At 34.7% G+C, this 25,733-nt stretch overlaps 1 protein-coding gene across 7 annotated transcripts in view; it reads right to left on the bottom strand.

Annotated features, from left to right (window-relative positions):
- MGAT4C (MGAT4 family member C) overlaps positions 1–25,733 on the bottom strand; it is a 710,947-nt gene that overhangs the window by 118,285 nt on the left and 566,929 nt on the right. The window lies entirely within an intron of this gene.

Genomic DNA, 25,733 nt, shown 5'->3' with positions numbered 1-25,733 from the left:
AAAACATATAGAGCTGTACTGAAAGAATTATGAAAACTCAATAAGCTTAAGAAGTCCAAACCAACACAATGTTTTATTTAAAACATGAACCAGAGGTTCATGCCTCTGCCGCATTTTACAAAGGAAGTGATGTAATGCAACTCTGGAGTGTAAAAAAGGAATGCAGAGAACTTTGAATGTGGTTGATTGCATAGAAAGCCAATCAAAAGCAAGTGGATGATAAGTTTATTCATTTTTTAAAATGTTTTCATTACTACAGAAGCAAGGGGAATGACCTAAGGTTTCTTTTACTTTTGAAGATTAAAGTGATCAATTATTTTTCTCATACTGTCTTGCCGTTAGGTGTGGCCATTTGAGTTCTGCCTATTGCAATGGGAGTAGAAGTGGTATGTGCTAATTCTAGGCCTAGCCCATGAAACTACCTTATGGGCTTCCTCAATTTGCTTTTCCCTTCCTCATCTGGATATACAGTTTGATAAGGACTGAAATAATGACTTGTGCAGCCACACCATAGAAGGAACTTGGGCCCCCGCATAAAGCTCATAAGACAACCACTCTGTAGACTTCTATACCCAATTAAACTCCAAATACCTTCTAATGTTGGGCTAGTACATATTTAGAACTGTATTTGTCACAGGTCCTTGGTATACCCTAAATGACGACCAAAAACCAAAATATTATATTAAGCAATAAAATACAGATAAAATAATTTCTGTATTTAGGAATACAGAATTTGACATTCTAAATTAAATACCACTACATTAGATAAGGCACCAAGTAAAAGAATCATATGCAATGAGCAAGAGGAGTTTATTCTCGAGGTTTACTTGTAACATATATGTAAATCTTTAATGGACAACTCCTCTTATTTTTGTAACAGGCATCTTAAACTAATCAGGTTTAAAACTAAACCCTTTTTTCTCTCAGTATCTGCTCCTCCTTCACTTTTTCTCCTCCCTTGTAGGTTTGCTTCCATTCTATCGATTACTCAAGCAAAAATGGTTTCATCCTAGACTATAGTCTTCTCACATCTTGCATCTGTCAATAGGTGATGTCATACTTGCAAAATTCTTCTGAATTCTGACCATTTCTTTTTTTTTTTTTTAAGATTTTATTTATTTATGTGACAGACAGCCAGCGAGAGAGGGAACACAGCAGGGGAGAGGGAGAGGAAGAAGCAGGCTCCCAGCCGAGGAGCCCGATGTGGGACTCGATCCCATAACGCCAGGATCGCGCCCTGAGCCGAAGGCAGACGCTTAACGACTGTGCTACCCAGGCGCCCCGATTCTGACCATTTCTTACAACTTCTCAGTCACCACTCTCTTCCAACATACTCCCATATCTCTATTACTTTTTATTAACTAGCCCTCATGATTCATCCCTTGCCTCCTGGAGCATGTGCAGTTGTCAGAATAATCTCCAGATTATTCTGGTAAGATTCTCATTCATCAGTTCAATGGTTCCTCATCTTGTGTAGAATAAAAGTAAACATCTTCTAGTGCCTCCAAGGACCTATGGGATCTGGACCACTACTCCATTCTGTCTCTTAGACTTGTGCCCCTGACTCTCTCCCTTGATGAGTAGGCTGTAGTAACTGCTTTCATTTCTGTTTCACTAATAAGCCAACCATGCTCCTTGTTTAGGGCATTTGAATTTGCTTCCTTGTCTTGAATATTCTTGTACCTTATAGCCACATTTCTTACTCCTTCCCTTTATTCATATCTGTAGTCACCCTGAATAGCTATTTTTTTCTTTATATTCCTCTTATTATGCCTTATTTTTCTCCATAGGAATTATCAGTACCTGACATATTTTCTACTTACTTAAATGTCCTCTTCACTGCTACAGGGTAAGCTCCAGGAGGCAATGGACTTTACTTTTTTAGTTGTGTAAATGAACGAGGAGAAAGACAGTTTAACATTAGCTAATCTATTAACATAATTTGTCACAACAATAGATAGAAGATCAAAGGAGAAAAATCTTATGGGAAGTTAGAAAGCTGGAAAGATATTAGACAGAATTAATTTCAGTACTAACAAAGACTCTATAAGCTAAGACATCAGAATTCTTTAATATGCTAACAAACATCAATCTTAAAAACTAATGTATTAAGGAATACTGAAACAGAAAAAGAATCCACTTTAAATTTCAGAAACTAGCTAAAACTGTCCCACTTAACACTAAATTTAACATTTGTCTGAAAGTTATATAACCGATGCAATATGGGTCAAGAACATAAATAAGACACAACTCACTATTTTTACATAATGTTAAACTAGGAAAATCCCAAAGTATTAACTGAAGGTATATTAGATATTTTGGGAAGGTGATTGGAAAGAGCTTTACTTTCTTCCTTTTTTCTGTTGACCAGGAATTTTGTCACCATAACTCTATTTAAACTGCTTATCAGAGTCACCAATGTCATTCACAATTCCAGTTGCATGGCTGCAACAATTTCAGACCTCACAACTACATTTGTCACCATCCAAAGACAGAAAGTGTCTATCCAGATAGATTCCAGAAGTATCCTGCAAATATGGCTTCATCAGCATTCAGCGGGTCAGGAGAGGGTTTCTGGACAAATCCTAATATCAGAGTGAATGGGATGTGCTCATTGGTTTAAACACTTTGTGGGATCCACCAGTAGAACTGAAACCACAGGTGCTGTGTTGAAAAAAGTTTGGGCACTCCAAAATCAAAGTACTTTTTTTTTTTTTTTTACAAGAAAGGGGCTATTAATCTATTGGTGATGTATGCTATATATTTAATAATTGCCTTTAAGGACAAAATTATAGTCTCCCCTCCACAAACACACCAGAGCAGAGAGATTATTCAATTTTATTCCTACAGCCCAGGGGATAGCTGATTTCTGAGCCTATATGTTTCCTTAATGAATAGTTTTCATCAAAAATGTGAAACACTTAAAATTTGTCTTAAATAAGATTAATTTCCTTGACAATGTTAGTTCTGGTGAATAACTATTAGAGATTGTTATAACAAAAAAAGCAAAAAAACCCTATGTAAATCCATACTGAATATGAAGTATAAGAAATGTGAAAATGATCAATTTCTAGGCCAAATATAATAAAATGGCTTACAATCAAATTTTATAAGGACAAAACAATATTTAATATCCAAAGATTTGTTTTAGATCTCTGCATTTCTTTGGGTTATATCAAAGAAAAATAGTATCTCTACATTATAACAATGGGAAACACAAGGCAATGCATTCCTCATTTGATACCAATGGCTTACCTGAACATGGTATCCAGATAATGAAATTCTGCCAGGTTGCCTTCTCTTTTATTAAGAAAGCTAATAGAAATTCATATGTTAAAAAAAGTAAATACAAGACTACCGTATTAATTTAGACTGTAACAGAAGTAATGTTCTAAATTATTTTTCTTTGAAATAGTCTATAATAATACATTCATCATTTAATATTCAAATTTATATTAATATCTGGATATAATGTTCATTTTAAATTTACAAAACTAAGTTAAATTAGTCAAAATATTCCCCATCTGAATTACACTTACTACTGAACTAAAAACTGTATTTTTTAAAATTTAAATATATGTTGATGCAATCTGCACTATTATGATTATTCTTTTCACTACCACCACAACCATCACATCTTTACTATTATTACTATTATAAGTACTACTATTACTATTGTATTTACTACTTTTTTTTTTAAAGATTTTATTTATTTATTCGACAGAGATAGAGACAGCCAGCGAGAGAGGGAACACAAGCAAGGGGAGTGAGAGAGGAAGAAGCAGGCTCATAGCAGAAGAGCCTGATATGGGGCTCAATCCCACAACGCCGGGATCACGCCCTGAGCCGAAGGCAGATGCCCAACCGCTATGCCACCCAGGCGCCCCTGTATTTACTACTTTTGATGCCACTATAAAACTGTGGTTATTTAGACTTTTTCTTAGTTCTGTAGTGATTTCTCTTAAGCTTCTCAGATCCCATCATTCATCCTTTTATGTGGTAGAGGGTGCAGAGGAAAAAGCAGTTAAGAGCACACAAATCTTGGCCAATTACTAACTAGATAGCTTTGTTTAATCTTTTAATTTTTTTTTACTTTTTCAATATTTTTTAATTTAAATTCAATTAGTCAACATATAATACATCATTAGTTTTTGATGTAATGTTCAATGATTCATTAGTGGTGTATAACACCCAGAGCTCATTATATCATGTGCCCTCCTTCATGTCCATCACCCAGTTACCCCAACCCCCACCCACCTCCCTTTTTGCAACCCTCAGTTTGTTTCCCAGAGTCAAGAGGCTCTCATGGTTTGTCTCCCTCTCTGATTTCTTCCCATTCAGTTTTCCCTCCCTTCCCCTATGATCCTCTGCACTATTCCTTGTATCCCACATATGAGTGAAACCATATAATTGTCTTTTTCTGATTGACTTATTTCACTTAGCATAATATCCTTCAGTTCCATCCATGTCAATGTAAATGGTAGGTATTCATCCTTTCTGATGGCTAAGTAATATTCCATTTTATATATATACCACATCTTCTTTATCCGTTCATCTGTTGAAGGACATCTTGGCCCTTCCTTCCACAGTTTGGTTATTGTGGACATTGCTGCTATGAACATTGGGGTGCAGGTGCCCCTTCTTTTCACTACATCTGTATCTTTGGGGTAAACACCCAGTAGTGCAATTGCTGGGTCACTCTTTTTTTAACTTCTTGAGGAACCTCCATACTGCTTTCCAGAGTGGCTGCACCAGTTTGCATTCCCACCAACAGTGTAAGAGGGTTCCCCTTTCTCCACATCCTCGCCAACATTTGTTGTTCCCTGTCTTGTTAATTTTAGCCATTCTGACTGGTGTGGGGTGGTATCTCGTGGTTTTGATTTGTATTTCCTGATGGCAAGTGATGTGGAACATTTTTTCATGTGTCTGTTGGATAGCTTTGTTTTAGTAATATATTCTCTCTGAGCCTCAGTTTGTTCCCTCAGAAAATGTGACAACTATGTATTTTTAATTTGGTGAAAAAATAGTAGGATAATGTTATCCTACTCCAGAAAAATATGCAGAAATACTTTAGTGAATTGTTAATGTCTTCATGACACTAGCCAGATTTTGAAGTTTATCTTCCCAGACTCCTAATTCTTTAATGATAATTTACTAAGCAAAGTAGTAGTACCATAGTAAAGAGGTCATATATGTAACAATTTTCTTTTTCCATCTGCACAAAACAACTAATAAAATAATTTAGTTTGAAAAAATAAACAATGTGGGCTCTATATTATATATAGCTAAAATTTTGGATACTTTAATATCATAGCTATAATTAATAGTATTTTTCAAATAAAAACTATCATGTGCCCTATTTAATTCAGTTATAAGACTAAGACCATCTAGTTCAATTTCAAGTCAGGATAATACTAAAAAGGCAATAAGCTGTATGTGGCACAAATGATTAAAATGAATTATTCCATAATTTCTTTTGGTTATAATAAGCTGATCTCTCTCTGGACAGCTTTCCACACCAAGTTATTTCAGGAATTGCTAGTCTGTGTGGATTCATAAATTCTTACCTTAATGCTGAATTTTTTTTAAATCTCTTTATCCTGAATCTAGTATCAATGTATTAAATGAATACTCAATAAATACTTTCTGGTTGACTAGCTGGAACATCTGAAATAGTTGCTTTATTTGGAGGCAAATATAATAAGTGACTTTTAATGGAATGGAATGAGCAGCTTCATGCTAAGTAGGATATGAACTTTCTTTTTGTCAATATAAATTGATTCTGAAATTCAATAATGTTTGGACTTTTTTTGCCTAAAGTTTCCTGCTGGACTTTTGTCCTAGAGTAACTCTTCTTCTGATCAGTTTTTCCACAATTTAGTGAAATATATAAAACAATTACAGTATTGGTAAAAATGTTCTTTTAAGTAAAACACAAAAGAAAAACTGACAGTGTTAAATGCTATTATTTCCACCCTCAAAAGGATTCCAAATCGATATGTCAAATTAAGTCAAATTACACATTTACCTCTAAGTATGGCAATTTTTTATTGTCTTAATAGAGTCAGTGTTTGTTTTTGTTGTTGTTGCTGTTGTTGTTGTTGTTGTTGTTGCTGAGTCTACATATTTCCTTAGTTCTGAGACAAAGTGACATGTTCTCCACAATTCTCAGCTTGGGAGAATCATCTGCCAACTCTTTGCATTTAAGTCTTTTTCTAAGTGTGTAAAAGAAGTGCCTTTATTAATTGTTTGTTCCATAGTCACGTTTGCACAATTTTGTATAAAAGAAGTATAGAAAAACATAAATACCAATTGACTCATGTTCAGAGTTGTGGTATTAAGATTAACGTTAACAATGTGAATAGTGATAAATTGGGAGAAGCTATTTGACACAGCATGAATTAATACTGAATATATGTTAGATACTCTTGCAAAATAACGGAAATGCAATATCATTTAAGAATAGGAAATGTAGGCGCGCCTGGGTGGCTCAGTTGGTTAAGCATCTGTCTGATTCTTGATTTCAGCTCAGGTCATGATCTCAGGGTTGTGAGATCGAGCCCCATGTAGGGCTCTGTACTGGGTGTGGAGATTCCCTCTTTTTCCCCTTCTTCTGCCCCTAACCCCTTCCTTCCCTCTCTAAAAAAAAGGGGGGGGGGAATAGGAAATGCGATAGTAAAATAGAAGAATATTAATATGAAACCAACTGAAGGAGAAACCTGAATGGCTAATAAATGTACAAAAGGATATTCCACAGTCTATTAATGTAACAAATGAAAATTTAAAAAATAATGACATTATACTGATAAAATCATCAATTGTTAAAAAAAATCCAATGCTTTAGTTAAAATATGTATTTGTACACCCAATGACTAAGAAACCTTCTGTGTATTCTTTAGAAATGCTTGAGGAAAAAAAAGTGACAAAGTGTCTATGCAACTTTGGTTTTGATAGCAAGGCACTGGATTAGAGGTAATCATAGATGTCTATACATAAGAGAACTGATAAATATTATAAATGCATGCTTTCTATATAGCAAAATTGTTCCTTAAAATCATATTACAGTATTTATTTATAGAATTTCCCCAAAATGCAAATTTATAGAAACAGAAATTAGATTAGTGGTTCTTAGGGCTGGGGATAGAAATGGGGAATGATTATAAATGGGCACAAGTTTAGAAATGTTCTAAAATTAAATTGTGATGATGATTGCTCAACTCTATAAATATACTAAAATTCATTGAAATGCACATTGAAAATAGGTAAATTTTATACCATGTAAATTCTATCTCAATAAGCCTGGTAAAATATGAAATAAAAAGACAAATTATAACACAATATTATTTATCTTTGCAAATGCATACAAAAGCAAATATATACAAGAGCCAAAGAAACCAACTACTTTAAGTCAGAATGCAAATAGAAAATTGGGGTGTGGACCCATAGGACAGTACATGTATCATGTAAAGAAACCTTGTATGTACAAATGAGTGCCTTAACTTGACAATGATTAACTCATTGTCTCTGGGAAAAAAATAAAATAAGGCAACTATCAAATATGGTATTTGATGAAAGCCCAGGAGAAGATAACATTTTATTAACAAAAGGTTTGAGAATCTAAATTGCTGTGCTGTTTATTACAATTCCTAGGAAGATTTGGAGGTATTCAGTGTAGATCAGAATAGCACGGAGACTAAACTGGGCAAGGGGTGGGGGCCAAATCATTTTATGTGAAAAATATACATTCTTCATTGTTGTTACCATAACTATGTTCTCTTTTATAGTTATCAAAAAGAAAGAGTATTCATCTATTTAAATGACATGTCTTTCTTTTTTAAAAATATCTGAGAAAATGGCCTTTAACCAGGAAGATCATAGAGATCATTGTTTTTTTAAAATACATTATGATAGGAAATTGATTTTAAACCTTAGTCTATAAGATATGTTTGGTATAAAAAATTACATTTGTTTTTATATTATCTTTAAATAAATTTGTGGATGTTATGATAATTATTCTACATTCTAAAAGAAAATTCACGTTTCTATTGTTAACTACTACTCTATATACACTGCATATGTCCTCTTCCTTTTTTCCTGTTTTTTCCCCCCTCTTTCCCTACATAAAGCACCTGAATCTTGCCTTAGCATCTCTGCGTAATTCTGCTAATAATAAAATATATCTCCAATAGATTCTCCTACAAACATATGCAAGTCTCTTTCTTCTATAATCATCATGTATTAGAAAAAAAATTGGCAGACAACATATACTTATAAAGTACAGATTAATTGATTTGCTCATTTTTTAAATTAGATTAGATTGCCCTTTAATTCTATCTGGAGAATTTCCTGCAGAGAGATTGGGAATAAATAGCTATGTATGACAGTAGTCTGTCACGCATCAAAACTTCTAGCTTCCTTACTTGTAAATGAGGACATTACTACCTGTGCTGCCTTCTAAACTTTTGGAAAAATTTAGGAACAAATGGGTTTATGTGAAAAAGCATTTGAACATCTTCCCCTAATTGAAAAAGTATGGTAGTCTAGATGGACAAATCATTTTCCTTATATGTTCTTGTATAATCTCTAAGGATAATCAGGGTTACTCTAATAGAGTCATAAATAGAATTAAGTCAGTGCTTATTATGCTGATTTATTATGCTTATTATAATGCAGGTTATTCTGTAACTACCTATGTTGTACATAGATCCAAAAATCTTTCTCTGTAAAAATCCAAAAGGAACTGGAATTCACAATGAAAAACAAAGTTTGGGTCCTAATAAATCTTCATTAATAAACATTCAGATAAGTAAGAAAGATGAAATCGACTTAAGTAGGAAAAAATCTGAAAGCAGTTTATTAATGGTATTGACCTGGTTCTTTTGGAAATACATATTCAATTGGAAAAAAACAAAACAAAGTAAAACATCTCATTTGTGGAGAACTTAACGATATGCAATTTAGCTCCTAAATCTAGATTTTATTTCAAACTGAAAAAATTTTATTCCCAATTTTATTTTGCTATAAAATATTTATGAGAACCCCAAAAAGTTTAAATGTTGTGTTTGAATTTTCCATTGTTCTTAAATTCAAGAAGAGAAAGTAATATGTAACAGACAAAATAATCTTGATTATGTTATATGTAACTATGAAACTAAAATACTTGTGACCATCTTTGTTTTCAATTACGATAGCCTCTCACTTAGATTCAAATCCTATTTTGCCTTTTAACATTCTTGCTGAAATGATTCACAAACATAGTTCCAAAAAGTAATACTTTCATTGGTTAACCAGTAATTTTTATTCCATATTTTTGTTTGGATAATACTTTTTCAAAATTATTATGGATGTACATAACTTTGTTAAAACCTACATTAACTTCAAAATTTTAGCTAACATAAATTTAAAGATTTTAATTTCTTGCAATACCCAAATAGAAAAATAAAGCCTTTTTTGATAGTGTTTTTTTTTTGTAATTAATGTTTATAAATTCAATGACCCTTCACTCCCCAAAAAAGTTGTTTCATATATACGTTTTTTAATCAAAGGTTTCATGTATCTGATAGTAGTATAGCTCATTTTTCTATTTTTTCCTTTCTTACCCTCACTAATGAAACTGGTAATAGTTTTGGACCCCATGCCATTTCGTCATGTAGTTACAACCTGTCCTTTTATAAAAGAAAATTAAAAACCACTGAGTTGTTATAGATATTAATGGTTGTTAGAAAAGTATAATAAAAGGCTCTCTTTCTGGAGCATGCTAAGCTTTTATGTCATTATTCATGAATGACTAATGCATTCAAAGGAGAAGAGTGCTGATCTCCAAGGCTAGGATGATGGACAGTGGAGAGGGAAAGAGTGGCTGACAGAAGCCATTTGTCATATGTGAAGATCTAATAACAGGCTTGTCTACACTGAGATATTTCAGCTGAACTCAGAAAAAGAAACTTTTATTACGTGTGAGGTTATCACCAAGGACAAATCTACTGGACAGCTTTGGATAACTAAGTACATTAAAGTACATTAACAATCCCAAACATCAGAAAGTAATAAATAGTAATGCCATAAAACTACACTTTTTAGTTTTGTTTTGTTGGGTAAACAAGTCTGTCTCAGGGGCTAAAAACATGCATCCTCCCCCATACTCAGCCAGTGTCTTATCCCAGGCCCATAGCTCTGAACTTGGGAGACCCAGGACCTACATCTCTGAGTTGTATACGTGTATATGTGTATATGTGTATGTGTACGGTGGGACTCCTGGGTAACATCTGGGGGCACCGGGGGGGGGGGGTCCTCATGAGTGCTCTGTCATGACCTCCAGAGATGGGCAGTCTCAGGCAGGGTGGTAGCATGGTCAGAGTTTGGTAATCAAAACAGGAGATCAAGGACAGGATCCAAAGAAGTTTCTGGAATTGTGGTGAGAGGAACTAAGGGGCAGTCTTATTGGAATAACAACATTAGTAATAATCAACTACCAATATTTTTTGTTTTAAATGTTTTTTCAGTTCAAAATTAGAATCTGGAAAGAGACAGCCATGTGACCATCAGAGGACAGTATGTACACGAAACCTTATTTGTAAGGTTTCATGCAAAGGCTAACAGATGTAATTTCTCAAGGAAATATTGAGACAGTATCACAAAAGGGAGGGAGAGATAAATGCTGGGAAGATAAAAAGAAAGTTATGAACTATACCTGGACTCTGGACATGCTTCAAATCTGTCCGTGTGTGTGTGTGTGTGTGCAAAAATTATGAAAGTACACTATTTACATAGTGCCCTGAGCTTCAAGCCTCATGGTGAGACTGATTAGAATCTGGCCCTTAGAGAACATCTATCCTGTCTTTGATCTCCCAGCACCTTAATATCATGTTAGAAATATACTAATTTACTAGGAGACAGTGTGTACTTTTCAGATTCAGACGGTCTATGAATACACGAGGCCTGGCACATCATTGCTAAACTAAGATGAGTGTGGGACCTGGACACAAATTACTTACCAAGTAAATGCTGGATGAATGTTTGTCATGACTGACTTGGCTAGGGATATAAATTGTAGTAAGATTATACAAGAAAGCAATTTTGTTCATTGGGACTAAACTTGTAGTCCTAGGTTCTTTAAAATAATTTAAGAATTTGTTTTATAATTGGAGAATCAACTTTGGCTTAATTTTTTCAAGGATTCGTGATTTGCATAGGGAATTTGATTCTTCAAACAGTGTGGTCTAAAATGGCAATAAACAGAGTCCATAAAATAACTACCCGGTAAGCCTGTTGGATGTATCAGTTACAAATTATTGATTTGAGGAGCCAAGAATAGAGATGGGTAAGTGGAGAGTAAGCTGAGGAAGTATAGAAGCTTCTGACAGCCTGTGCAGCAGAGATTATAAAGAAGATGGGGGAGAAGGGCAAGTCTATGTATTAAAGGAGCCAAGTCAGCTGCCTGGATCTTCATGGTTCCCAGACTGTCATGCAAGAGCATTCAAACGCTCCCCAGCGCCCAGATGCTGCTCAGAAGTAAGCGGAGAGATCATCATCCTTCGGGCCAGACAAGAAATCACTACAAAAAAGGGATGTGAGATAGACTCGTCGCCCTGGGAAAACACCAGCATCAGGAAACCAGGCAGCACTGACTCAGGGCATTCAGACCAACCGCAGACACACAGCAGATGATGTCTTGAGCAAAATGAAAAAGTAGGCACCCCCTTCCCACTGCTGCCAAGTGGCATTTACATAAGTTCCTGTTAAATTAACTAAACAAGGAGGCCATTAGATTTGACAGGACTCTAATGCCCTGGCGGCCTACGTGAGCAAACCAAAATCTAAGATTACAAAATTAAAATGTTAAAGACAACCCATCACAAATAACCATCTAGGCATTAAGCTGTAGCAAATCTTTCTTTCTTTAATTTACATGCTTCTGCTCTTTCTATAAGTCTTTCCCTGGCTCATGTTGCCAGAGTGCTCCTAACCACTTCTGTTTGGGTGCTGAACCATTCCAGTCAAGTTTTGGTCAAATAAACTCTTAAAATGTTAACAAAAAAGTACTGAGTGGGTATCATGTTCCAAGAAGCATTCTAAAAAGAGGGGATATATTTGGTGGTGTATGTGTGGGAGGGGAGACTCAATCTTTACAAGCTTTTATTCTACTGAAGAAGACACAAAATAAATATACCCATGAATATATGCCATAATGCCAGCTAGTGGTATGTACTATGAAGAAAAAAGGAAATTACGGAAGTAGAGAAAAATGCGATTGGAGGTGGGACAGATATTTTAGATGGAGTTAATTAGGCAGAGCATCTCTAATTGTCATCTGCATAGAAATTGCAATAAAGAGACCAGAAAAGCAGTTAAATCACAAAGATATTATCTAACCTGGAAGAGTTGGTCAATTAACATCTGATAGGGCTTTTTTATTATTTAAACATTCTATACCAGGATTCCACTGGCTTATTTCTTTTCTTATCCTGGGGCTTCTTATCCACTCATATATTTAACTATGATAAATATGATCAGAAAATGGTGTGCAAATTTCTGTCTGGTATCCTGGTCACCCTACCAAACTTCAGACTTTTGTATTCAACTGCCTGATAGCAGGAGTGTTCCAGAGACACCTGTTGTACATCCTGTTGGCATTGAAATAGATTATTTCCGGGATCCTTCTCATATTTCTCTATTAACTCAGTAACCAAATATAGAAACCTGTAATCATCCTTGACCGCTTTTTTATTTTTTGTGGAGCCATAATCTTTATTTTGTCTCTTAAATATAAATGGCAACTTCTATCCATTCTTACTACTCTAAACCTTTATAATCTCTTAAACTTTTGCAGCAGTTTCCAGAATGGTTTCCTAGGCTTTATTCAAACATCCTCAACTACTGCCCCCACTTAAGATAATTATTTATGTGATTATGTTATTCTCCTTCTTAAAACCATTCAATGGCTTCTTATTGCCTAAAGGATAAAGTGAAAGCTCCTTATATGATGTTACTTATCATACAATCAAGCCTAAATTTTAGCATGCTCTTGTGACTAAGTCTAATAGATACTTGGTTTTTCAGAATTCACCTGAAACTCTCAAGAAGAGCCTTTAGTGAAAGCTACCATGCCTTCAAACTTTCTCTTTGGATTCTGTGATGCTGTATTTAGCAGACACTTGCAGGCACTACACCTAGATTCCCTCTGATGGCTTTTATCATTTTTGTGCACCACCCCTTCCTTCCTGTTATCCTTGCTTCTAACTTCCCGCACCTGCTTATATGTTAAGGCCTGTCCACAGGCAACTGCACCCCATTTGCAGTGAACAGGAGGACATGGGGGTCAATAACTTCCTGGAACAGACTTTGGCAAACACCCTATGGGACTATAAAAGTCCAGCTCTTTTGCACTGAGTAGGGAAGAATTCTGAGTAGCAGTTCATCCTTCAGCTCTTTCCTAAGGAACCAAGCTACAGCTGAGACTTGGCCTGAAATCGCGTACGTGCTTGGCTTCTTCCTTCCTCCCTCAGTAGTTTCTCCAGGAGCACTGTTCTAATAAATCACTGGAATGTGAATCATTATGTCTTGGTCTGCTTCTGAAGACATGACTTGAAATACCCCCCCTCCTAATTTCTCACATAACTCTGGTTCCTCTTCATCACTCTCTATTGCCAGCTTTTCCTCCTCCATCCAATGCACAAGTGCTTGAGTTCCTCAGCACTCAGTCTCAGATGCTTTACTCATTGCACTCTGTACCTCTTCCGGAGGCAATTTCATCTATCCTTATGGCTATGTTACAATCAGTTTTTTCCCCTCCCCTAGACATTCCCCCGAGCTTTAGACAATATATTTAACACTCTCCTCAACATGCCCGCTCGGTTGTCTCCCAAGTAACTCAAACTCAATACATCTCAGAATGAAATCATAATCTACCTCAACTCCTTGATTGATGGATCACATTGTTGAAGAAAATCAACCAGAGAATTGTTAGCATATGAACCTATTAAAAAGTAATAGGGATGAGAAGGCTCCAAAGGAATATTCAAACTTGAGGGAGTAGGGTAGAAAGTTTTATTGGGTTACTTTCAGGAATAAATAAACTTTCATATGGCTTAGTAGCCACTGGACAATCTGGTTTATATCAATAGGGATGGAGAAGAATAGAGAGAAGATAATGTTATATGTGAGAGGATGTGGGGAGGAATAGCTGAAAGACCAAGAAAATGCGAAGGTCACAATGGAAAATTCTTAGACCTTCAGAGTCTTTCACATCCTCCTCCTAAGGCCATATGACTTCCCTCCATCTCATTTGCCTCACCCTGGAGATATTCTATTTCTTCTGGATTACTCTAACAACCTTCAAAATGATCTCTATATACTCTGACAATTCAGATCTAGCTTATAATGTTTTGTTACATATTTAGTAATTACAAGAGATTATAAAAGGCTATAGAATGTGTAAGGCTAAAATACCAAAATACTCTTCTATTCATCATCCAGTTTGAGAAGCCCCCTACGTGCCTTTCTCTGATCCTATTAAATTTTGTCTTCACTCAGACATGACCATTATTGTGACTTTTAGTTTTCACATTTAGTGCCTTATTGTCCTTAAAATTTCATTATTTATGCATTTCTAAAATATATTGTTGATGTTTACTGTGTTTCAAGTGTTTACTGATAAAATAATACTGTAAGTATTCTTCTATGAATTGCCTTTTCACTCAAAATTATATTCCTGATGTTCATACATGCTATGTAAAACTGCTGTTTTTGAAATTTTCACCGCTGTGTAATATTCCATTGTATATAAATATAATACAACTTATTTATCCAGTCCAATGTTGGCAGATATACGGAGTGTTACCCCTTTATAAAAATTAATTAGGTAACATCTATAAGAGTCATTTTAATGAACATTTCTATATATGTCTTTTGATATATACATGTAAGGGTTTCTTCAAACACTTAGGAGTAGAAATATGAGGTCTTTGGGGATGTATATCTTTGGCTTTACTAGAGAATGTCAAATAATTTTACAAAACATTTGTACCAATCTCATATTCATAATCTTACCACTAGTGTATGAGAAATTCAGCTGCTCTACATTTTCTTCAAGACTTGATAGTGGGGTCTAATCCATTCCTCATCTAGCAGCTACTGTGACCTTTTACAAATGCAAATCTGATTAAATCACCCAAACCCTGACTAAAATCCTTTAATGGTTTCTCATTGATCCCAGAATAAATTCCAAAGGTTTAACATTGTCAAAGGAGTCTTTTTGCTCTGACCTCTCCATCATTTATATTTTATGACACTCTCCTTGCCTTCTATCTCCACACTGACATTCAGTTTCTCTTTTCTGCCTGAAGGCCTTTATGCATGATAAACTTTTTCCTGGAACTCTTTTTTCCCCCACCTATTTCCCTGATTGACTTTGCTTCTTTAGTCTCATGTTAAATATCACTACCTTAGGAAGCTTTTCTTGACTTTTTAGAATTTATATGCACCTTACTCCTTGACTATCAGAATTGTACACTGTGTTTTCTAAATATATTATTTATCACAAACATAATTAAGAAAAGAAGTGTGTTATTTATTTAATGTATCATTAATAACCTTTACGCTCAAATCAGGTCAGCCTTTGGTTTTGCGTTATTCAAAAATTTATTTTGAGCAATAAGCAAGTTCTTGACTAACAGTCAATACTCGCTATGTGTTGAATGGGAATGACTAATTCACACACACACACACATTATATTTTAATTTTTATTCCAGAAGTAGTAGATTATTATTCAGCAAATATTCATATCTTCCCTACACTTCCAATTCCCCCAACTTCCAAGTGAGGGGTGTATTTTCTGTGCCACTGATATTGATATTAGCCATGACCTGCTTTGACCAATGGAACGTGGAAGGTATGATGAGAGCAGAAATTTGGAATATGCTTTTCCTTTTAGGCATGGGATCTTGCTTTTCAGCATCACAATAAGAAGAATATGCTCTAGTTAGCTTGCTGGTCCCTTAAGAGAGTCATGAGATCCATCTGGGGCCACTATGGATCAAACACCACAGATTGAGATATAAGTGCTTCTTTCTGTAAGCCACTAAGATTTGTTGGCTAATTGTAGACAGCAAAAGTTAACAGACACACTAGATAAATTTTAAAAAGAGATGAAATTCTTGAAAGGACACAAAGTTAACAGATTTAAGTTTTCTCAAGTAATTAGCAATAAAATAAAAGGAGTCCAATTTAAGTTGAAATATAAATAGCTGCTCAAATCCATTTTTTTTTCCTGCAAAGTAACTTGGATGAGAATAAAATATAAATTTAAACATTGGAAAAACTGAGTGGAGGACATCTTTATTTTAAACTCTGATTATAAGCCTTTTACCACATAAATCCTTTCATGTGTCTGGGGATAAAACAATAAGGACCATAGCCATTATCAGCTATAACTGACAATTTCTCTGAACATTTTAAGGGCTAGTTTTAAACGGAACATTTTCCATTAGCTGTACAGAAAAGGTTTTATAATCCTTTTTTGTGATGACCCCTACTTTTCAAAGCTGAAATATAAAATACTCTTAACCAATTACCAGCTATACCTAATGCTCAAGTCTAGCTTTTTAGTCATAAAGAAAAAGAGCCATTTAAGTTTCAGAGGTAGTGAGTATATCATAACTAAAAGCATATAATTTAAGTCATGCAGATACTACAATTTAAATGCAAGGTATACCTGTTAAGACTATTCCTGGTTAAAGTTGCTTCTGCAATATGGTAGTTTCTCTAAACTCCCAGGCTTAAGAGAGTAAGACTAGAAAAAGTCTACTTTGCCACAACACAAGCTTGATGCCAGAATTTTCCTCCCTTATAAGGAGAGTCTTCATGCCCTTCTTACCAGGCGGTGCTCTTATGCTAGGTTTCAAACAATACTCACACACAAAAGAAGTGATTCTATGGAAACATCATAAATTTTATGACCTGCCCCCCGGCAACAGTCAGTTTTACTGGAAACAAACTTCTAACTCAAGCCAGGGTGGTTCTTTCTGAAAAATGAGAATTGGAATTCATGGTTAGATAATTAGATCTACTGTGATACACCTGGAAGTCAAGTGATATAGACATAAGCATTTTTTGGTGGTTATATGGATGCTCAGGACAGAAAGTGAGACCATGCGTAGCAAAGCAAATCAAGCCAACAGAGCAGACATGCAGAGATTAAAGATGGAGTTTCCTGTCTGGTTTCCAGTTCTTTTTACTCCTTTGACAAGAGGCCTATGTACGCATATATCTTTTCATGTAAGGGGATACAAGACTCAGATACTAGGTTGCCCATTTGCCTGTCAAACTCACCTGTGACCAAATGAGGTATTTCTCATCAAAACCTAAGACTGGAAATGTCAACAGCAGGCTGCCAGGACATGTCTCTGTATATTCCAATTCTGATTTCTCTTTTCTTTTAGCTGAACTTCTCTGTACAAAACCCAACATTTCTCAGGTAAGTGTACGCAGGAGATTGTACAGCTATGGATGGTTATAACTATGTTGGTAGAGACGTAGAAAGGCACTGTACTACCTTCTATTTTTTTTTTTTTGGAGGGGGGTGGGGGTTATTGAGACTTAAGTTGATTTTTCTTTTTTAAAACCAAAGGATATCAATCGAACTAAATTGTGTCCCAGTTCATAGGTTAAAGTTCTAACCCCCAATGTGACTGTATTTGGAGATTGAGCTTATCAGAAGGTAATTAAGGAGATAGGGCCTATCAGAAGATCAAGGGCAGGGCACTGATCCAATGGGATTAGTGTCCTTAACAAAAGAGATTCCAGAGAGCTCTCTCTCCGTGTGCAGACAGAAGAAAAGTCACGTGATGGCACAATGAAGAAGGCAACCCTTTATAAGCCAGGAGGAGATCTCTCTCACTAGAAACCAATTTGCCATCACCTTGATAATGTACTTTCTAATCTCCAGAATTGAGAAAAAATAAATTTCTGTTGTTTAAGCCACCCCACTATGGTATTTTGCTATGGCAACTCAATCTGACTATACAAGTCATTAATAAATTCCACGTGTGAAGGGGGCCTCTTTTTACCTGAGAGTCCCAAAATCTATAGTGATGCTAAATAACACAACCTGTAAGTTGCTATAGCTTATGAAACATTTCCACTGGAACATATATATATCGTTCATTACACACACAGTACTTCTGTGGCATGCTTAAGGATGACATTTTTCTTGAACAAAATCAATTTCCATTTAATGTATTACTATCCAGAATTATGTCTGTCTTTCTGACCTGGGGGATAGTGTCATGCAGAAAGACAGGGAAAGTTGTAAACAACAGGCTAATACAACATAGTAAGCACTCTAACAGAGGTATGTATTACTTGCTATGGGAGGACAGAAGAGCAATTAATTAGAAATAAAGGAAAATTTATATGTAGGTTTTTAAATTTTTAAACTTAACTTCTCTCACCTGACAAAAATGGTCTTAAAGTCCTTTGCTGTTAGGAGATTTTTATATTATCGTACAGCATTAATTTGCTAGAGAGAAGAGCCAAAGACAAATGTAGATAATTCAATAAAAGACAGATGTTTGAAAATCGGGTAGAAGCAAATAGAGGTAAGAAGAAAAAGAAGTAGTAGGAAGTGTCGTTATCAGAAATTTTAACTACTAATCATGCTGTTATAGCAAATTATAGGTATTGCTGAGCCTAGAACATGAAGGCATCAGGAACTAGTGTGAAGAGGGGGAAGAAATCAAAAAGATCATAGACCAGGGGTATCATTGTGATAGTAAATAATTTATGTAGCTTGCTCCCATGGTGGCCTTTTCCAAGATGGGAACCACATTGATTTCTCTTTTGTGACCTCTAGCCCCGATAACAGTACCTGGTACATTAATATGTGTTCAGTAAATCCCAGTGACAAGACTAATGAGTATAATAAAGTTCAGTTCTGAGGTTTGTTGAAGAGGGAGCCACTAAGGTGCACTGGGTATCCAGGTGAGACCATGAGGGAAAGATGTAACTAAAAGATCCTGCATGTACTTTAGACTTTTTACATAATCCTACATGTCCTGCTCCATATGATGCCTTAGAATTCTTATTTTCATTTCATCTTTCATAGTCACTGTAGGTCATGTTAATGAATGTTCTTCTATTTCAGCAAGTAAAATATTTCTTTTACCAAAGAAGCTATATGCAGTGAAAATTCTGATAGCTTTCTCTAATTGAAACTACACTGCTGGTTATACCCTCAAGTACAGGTCTTATATCTACTTATTCTATGATGCTAAGAATCATGACACTATTATTAAAATAGAGACAAAATATTCTTCAGGTCAGGAAAAAATTGGTGTCTGTGACCAAGGGAATTATGTATTACATTTCATCACAGAGTTGTCACTCTTGTGATATACTGTAAAGCACTAAAAGCTATTGTTCCCATGAATTATAACCCCAAATACCTTCACTCTGAGGATTCATTTTATCAGGGATCTCAGTATATTATCCATCACCACTGTAATGTGTAACATATTTTCAGTGACATATCTTTATGGAATGCTATAGGCTAAAGTAGAGTAATTATCATTATAGGAAAGTTTTACAAGAGATTTTATGCTTTAATTCCTATGTTCAAAGTTATTTAAGTTGTCTCAGTAACAAGAATGTTAAAAATACTCATTGGTTATATTGTAAAATCAGTCCTTAGGGATTTTAAATTATTATCAATTTTTAAGAGGTCTTTTACGAGAAAAAAATATTTCATCACTAAGACAGTAAAAATTTTCAACGCATGCTCTTCATTTTACATTGCTTCAGCTTGTGCCAAGTGGCTGTTTTGTAGGAAAACAAAATAAAGAAAGAAAAATATTAAAGACTCAATTTTGCTGCATTAAAGTAATTCATAAGCAATTGTAGAACCAGAAAACCGTTTAAGTGGAAAGATCTTGCTACATTATCTGTCAGGTCATTCAACATTTAAATGGGGTCTAAATATTTTAAATATAAGAAACAGATCTTTAGAACTTACATGGCCATCTACCTCTAGCTTCTGAGTTAAATTCTGGCCTGGCTAGCCATTAGTAGATAATTAGAAGTGACGTGAGAGATAGAACATTCAACACAGACTTGTTTTTTCAGGCTTAAGAACCTAGTTACTTTATGCAAATTGGTAGGAGACCATTATCATGCAGCCCTGGCAATCAGTGTTTAATTTGTTGATAGCCTTGACAGTTGAGGCCAGAGTATAATTGACATGGGCCCTGGTGCAAAAAAATAAATTGGGTTGTGCACAAAACTAAACAACATAATTACCAACAATTAGACATTAATTACGAGATAGCAGATTCTCAAACCCTTCTGAATTTGGCCAAAGCTAGACCTAATTATATTTTAATGTTGCGAAAACATCTATGTTCCTGAAATAATCAGGTGTTCAGAGGTGCTTCCTGCAGATTTTGTGTTTTGTGAGGAATTATCATTTTAGGAAATTAAATATGTTTGTATTTGTAGATGATTTAATAATCACAGAAAATTTAGTGAGGTGGGATTTATGTTAATCTGGTAATAACTTATCTACTTTACCTATTTTATTTGATCACCCATTAGAACACTGATACACAAAGAAATGAACGTTTTAGAAGTATATAAAACAAAGTATTTTGATGATTATGGTAAGAAGGAGGAATAGGAAGAGAAGCTCAGGCAAAAAAAAAAAAAAAAAGAGTGAGAGAGAGAGAGAGATTCACTAATAACTTTCCACCATAATGAAGAAACCCTGTCCAATATTAGAATCCATAGGAGCAGTGCCATAACACACTTCCAGCCACAGCCTTGTTAATAAGGTTGTACTATCAGGTGGGGCATAAAAAATATTCATATGAACAATATTTTAGCACATTAAATATCTCATTAAAATTATTAATGAAAAAAATCCTCAGCATCCCTTTGGGATAAGAGACATCATTTCTGATCGAAACATAGATGAAGAATATTATCAAATTTTAACAGCTTATCAATATCTGAATAAATATTTCCTTATTCTACTTCCTATGATCTGAAGAGTTGAGGCTGTGATCTATGGGTTCTCCTACCAGCCAGTCATGGAATAATTTACCTATTCTACTAGCTGTATATTCTAACTACTTGTGACTGACAGCTTATTCTGTGCAGAAAATACAGGTAAAAGGAACATCCATACTTGCTTGGAAAAACCCACCTGTTCTGTCTTATTTTTCACTTCAATGCATATTAATTTTTTCAACTGGCTCGGGGGTGTGCACTCTGTTCTCCAAGGGAAATGATACTTTTAATTTTTTTACATTAGTCCTCCTGATTTCTACATCTCACATTCTACTTTTCTGGATTCATAATTAGAAGCTTATCTATCTATCTGTCTTCCTATATCTACTTGGAAGTTATTTTTTAAAGTATTTGAAGTAGAATGGTATTTTCTGACTCCTGCTTCAAGTTTTTTTATGCTATTTAAATCTCTCATAGAACCTGCAAGTGATTCAAACCATTGGCCTTTCTAAGTCTTCATTCAAGACAATGTAGCACTGGATATTTCTGAGCATTTCAAATTTCTTGAAACCTTCCCTTCCCATAAATTCTATGTTATTTTATTAATTGGTGAAAAATTTGGTGGCTTTTCAGTAGTTATCAGCATAATTTAAAGGTCATTATTATTGAGATTCAGGGCCTTCAAATTTGGCAACAGTCAACCTTGCTTGATAATTCCTTTGTAGATTCTAATCTTTATTCCAGATTATAACATGCACTTTTATATTCATTTGCCTTTATTCTTTTTGCTTCCACACCTGGCAATATCTTAGTTATCTTAAACTTGACCTACTCTGTAATATTGTAAACTCTTGCCTGTACCACACAACACTCAGCGGAAAAACTAAACCATTGGCCCATCTAAACAACAGTGGATGGATTTTTTTCTTGTCTTTATAATGCCCAGCCAAAAAGGTTTGGCATATTGGAAATTATGAAATGTGTTTTTGTATGATATCTGTTTTCAGCTTGAAGTTCATATGTGTCTTGGGCACAGAGAAAGGTGGGTCTAAATATCAAAGTGTCTGAGACTGGGTGAGGTGAGGGTAGAAAAAAAGCCAGATAACAGAAATACATAAAAGACAAAAAATCAATACTACAGTTTTTTCCTATTATTTAGGATATTTTCTTTCTTCTAACTAGCATATATCTGGACCAAGTATAAGTCTGATTTGAGTGGGGCATCAAAGATATTTACGGAAGAAAACCTGTCTCTCTTCCTTCCAAGCTGGAGAAATTGCTAAAGCATGCTGAATCACTAGAGAATGGGAAACGTGAAGATCATATTGAGTAAAGTTTTTCATATTTAAGCTCTTAAATCACTAGTACAATTATTTATGATAACACTGAAATTAGTGATTTAGGGAGAAAGCGCTGTGGATTGTAATATACAGGTAGGGTGCCCGTTATTTGGACAGCATAGAAACATATGCAGAAAAATAAAATGCTTCCTTAAGACAACATTTGAGAGACAAAACTAAAGCTAAATCTCAAGTCTCTGGATTTCAGAGCTTTGTTTCAAAAGAGAATATTTACTGGGTTCCAGTGAGAGCAAAACAAAAGGCAGAGATATATTTGAAGAACCAAAACAAAAGAATATAAACAATGACAACAAAACCATTTTGTACCATTTCATTTGGACTACCAATTTTGAAGAGAATAGTAAAATGAATGACTAATGAATGTGTCCAGTTTTAAAGAACTTCCTGCAAACGTTCCATTTTTGGTATTTAAAAATTATATTATTTCCATAATCGTTGGAAACAAATTGTACATGCAAATCACTGTCTCTGTAACTGTTTAAAATCAGCAGGACTGACCACTTGCATTCCCAGAAAGAAGGGCATGGAGCTAATTGAGCCTGCCAGAGACTAAGTGTACCTACTGTGTTTCAATTTGGGGCGCAATTATATGTCTGTGCAAGTTTTCACATGCCAATTACTGCACTTCAAAAAAATCTGCATGTTACTAATAACTCTGCAACTGAAGAGGAAGAAGAGAAAGTATTCTCTAAACAATGCAATTAGAACAGTATACGCAATTAACTTTGCTATTTAGTATAAAGTTGAGAGCACTAAAGACTGAAGTAATAAATATTCACAAACACTTCATCATTATACAGAATCGCAGAACAGCCACACATTTTTAATACACAATGCAGGCAGTCATATTATTAAACTTAATGGCATCTGAGAAATGATGAAATGCTCACAGCCTTGAGCTTGTAATGAGATAAGCTTGTAGCCTGATCAGCTTGCATACAAATCAACTCATCTGAATAAAATTAATGTTTGATTTTTATATCTCTCCTCAAGCACTGCTGAGCCCCCCTTTTTATTTTGTGACCAATTATAGAAAGGAAAATAAAAGTTTAGCTGTGATATGATATATCAGTGGGAGGGTCTACAACACATGACATTTTAAGTTCTCATTTCTAGCGTTGAGTGTAAGATTTCTTATATATTGTAAAAATAAAGAATGGATGCTTTATACTAGACACAATGCGGGAAATCTTTTAAAGATTTTACATGAACATAAACATGTTTATATTTTCAGTGTGTTTTCATATTCAAAATAATAATAAGATGGTAGTATTTAATGTTGAAAGGACTGACTTTCGGACTTAACTGAATTTTTGATCTTCCCTCAAATTCTCATTTTAAGATTATAATATTAAAGGCGATAAATGTGTCAAAGACACATCCTTTTAACATCAGTTAAACCAGGAAAATTATGTGTGACTAAAGTTTACATTCAATATTCTAAATATCAATGCATATCATTTCCTTAAATGCTTTTCGAAGTGAATTAATTGTTTCAGATTTTTACTTAAAACACATTTTAAGCATCCAGGTAGGACATTGCCCTCTTCCCTGAACATCTTATTTGATGACTAGTAACATTTAGCATTCCATAGCTATGAAAGATAAAATGCACACAATCTCAGTTTCCCCTTTCCAACCTATACTGGGAAAGCAAACTACAAAGAAACTATCTAAAGTTGAAATTCCTTGTGGGATGATATCTTAGACTAATAAGATATCATTGAACAGGCATCTCAATTGCATTCCCTCAATACATGATTTGTAATTATTTAGAACATTGTACCAAATTTTGTCTCCAAAAATAAAATTACGAAGGATAACCATGGTTCTCAATAAAATGGATATAAAGCCATCTATAAAATAAAAAGAGTATTTAGGAAAATATTTCATTGATAAGCTAAGTTAAAACTCAAACTCTCTTTCTTGAATCACCCTAGCTTATTAATAGCTATTCATCTCATTAGATCTGTAAAGAAATCTCCTAAATGACACCACTGAGGATTAAGTGAGTTTAAACATAAACTGCATACCATAAGACCTGGCAAATACTACATGCTCAATGATTGCATTATTATTCAAGGACAATTATCCCTGAACTTCAACTCCCTTTTATTCTCCTGTATACCCAACAAGAGTAAATTGTATTCCTTCTCATACATGTTTTTTCAACCTGAACTTTTCCATTAACTCAAAAATCATAAAATTTGGGAAGAATCTGCACTCAGATTCCAAGTGCTGTTAAGTTTTTCTTCTTCAAAGAAACAAAACCCAGAAATCATAGATAATGCATTATGCGTGTGGCTTACGTAGGAAATTATTTCAGGGGTTCCCAAAACAACCTTCAGGCTCAATAATTCTCTAGAAGAACTCATAGGACTCTTAAAAGCTATTATACTTGTAGTTATGGTTTATTACAGAGAAAGGATACATTTTAAATCAACAAAAGGAAAAGCTGCATGGGACAAAGTCCAGGAGAAACTTGAGGCATTCCCTCCCAGTGAAATCGCGTGGGTCGCACTTAATTCTCCTATCAATGATATGTGACAGCCCATGCAAAATGCTTCTGATCGGGGAAGTTCACTTGAGTGTTAATATCCAGAATTTTTATTGGAGGTCAGTAAAATAGGCACATAATGCTGACAGGACTAACCTCAACTACTCAGATTCCAGCTTCCTTCAGAGCAAAAATAGGCATTCATCATACATTACATTATTAACTTAAACTTATGTGGGTCAAACTGGTAAAGCATGGCCCATGACTTCAGGCAATAAAACAACAATAACAACAACAGCAAAAACAAGTATTCACCTTAAATACAGAGTGGCCCAAGGCCTCAGGCATATAAAAATATTCTTATCAAGTAGTGTATTCCAAGGGTTCAGAGTTATCTCCTAAAAAGCCAGCCACAGCCTGGTACTGAAGATAAAACCTTTTTTGGAATGTATAGGGTTTGAGCAATCCAGGTCTGCTGAGTTAATCCTTTTCTGCCCTTCCATATAAAGTGGAATTCAAATCAACGCACCAACACACAGAGGAAAAAAAAATCTTGGCGCTATATGAAGATTGGTGAATGCATACATCTAAGTATTTTATTAAAGTAAAATCTTAAGTTACCTAATTATAACTTTGTAATAATAGCCTGTTTTAAATTACTTTTCTGATTAACTGACCAATTTCCGTAATTCAAGTGCTTCACTTAATAGTAGGCATAACTGATGTTGTACTTTATGCTTTAGTTTATGTTTTTATGCCCTTGTTCTTGAAATGAGCCCTTACCTTGTTCCTGCCGCTGCTAAGGCTATTCTATAACTTTGTTTTCCCCACATTCCTGCATAAAAATTCTAGGCCCTAGGGCTTGACCTCCCAG

This window comes from Ursus americanus, chromosome 17, assembly GCF_024610735.1.
Source record: "Ursus americanus isolate L20-20 chromosome 17, mUrsAme1.1.p, whole genome shotgun sequence".
NCBI classification, from domain to species: domain Eukaryota; kingdom Metazoa; phylum Chordata; class Mammalia; order Carnivora; family Ursidae; genus Ursus; species Ursus americanus.
Note: the sequence above shows the minus strand (reverse complement) of the source record. Positions and strands in the feature narration are given on the sequence as shown.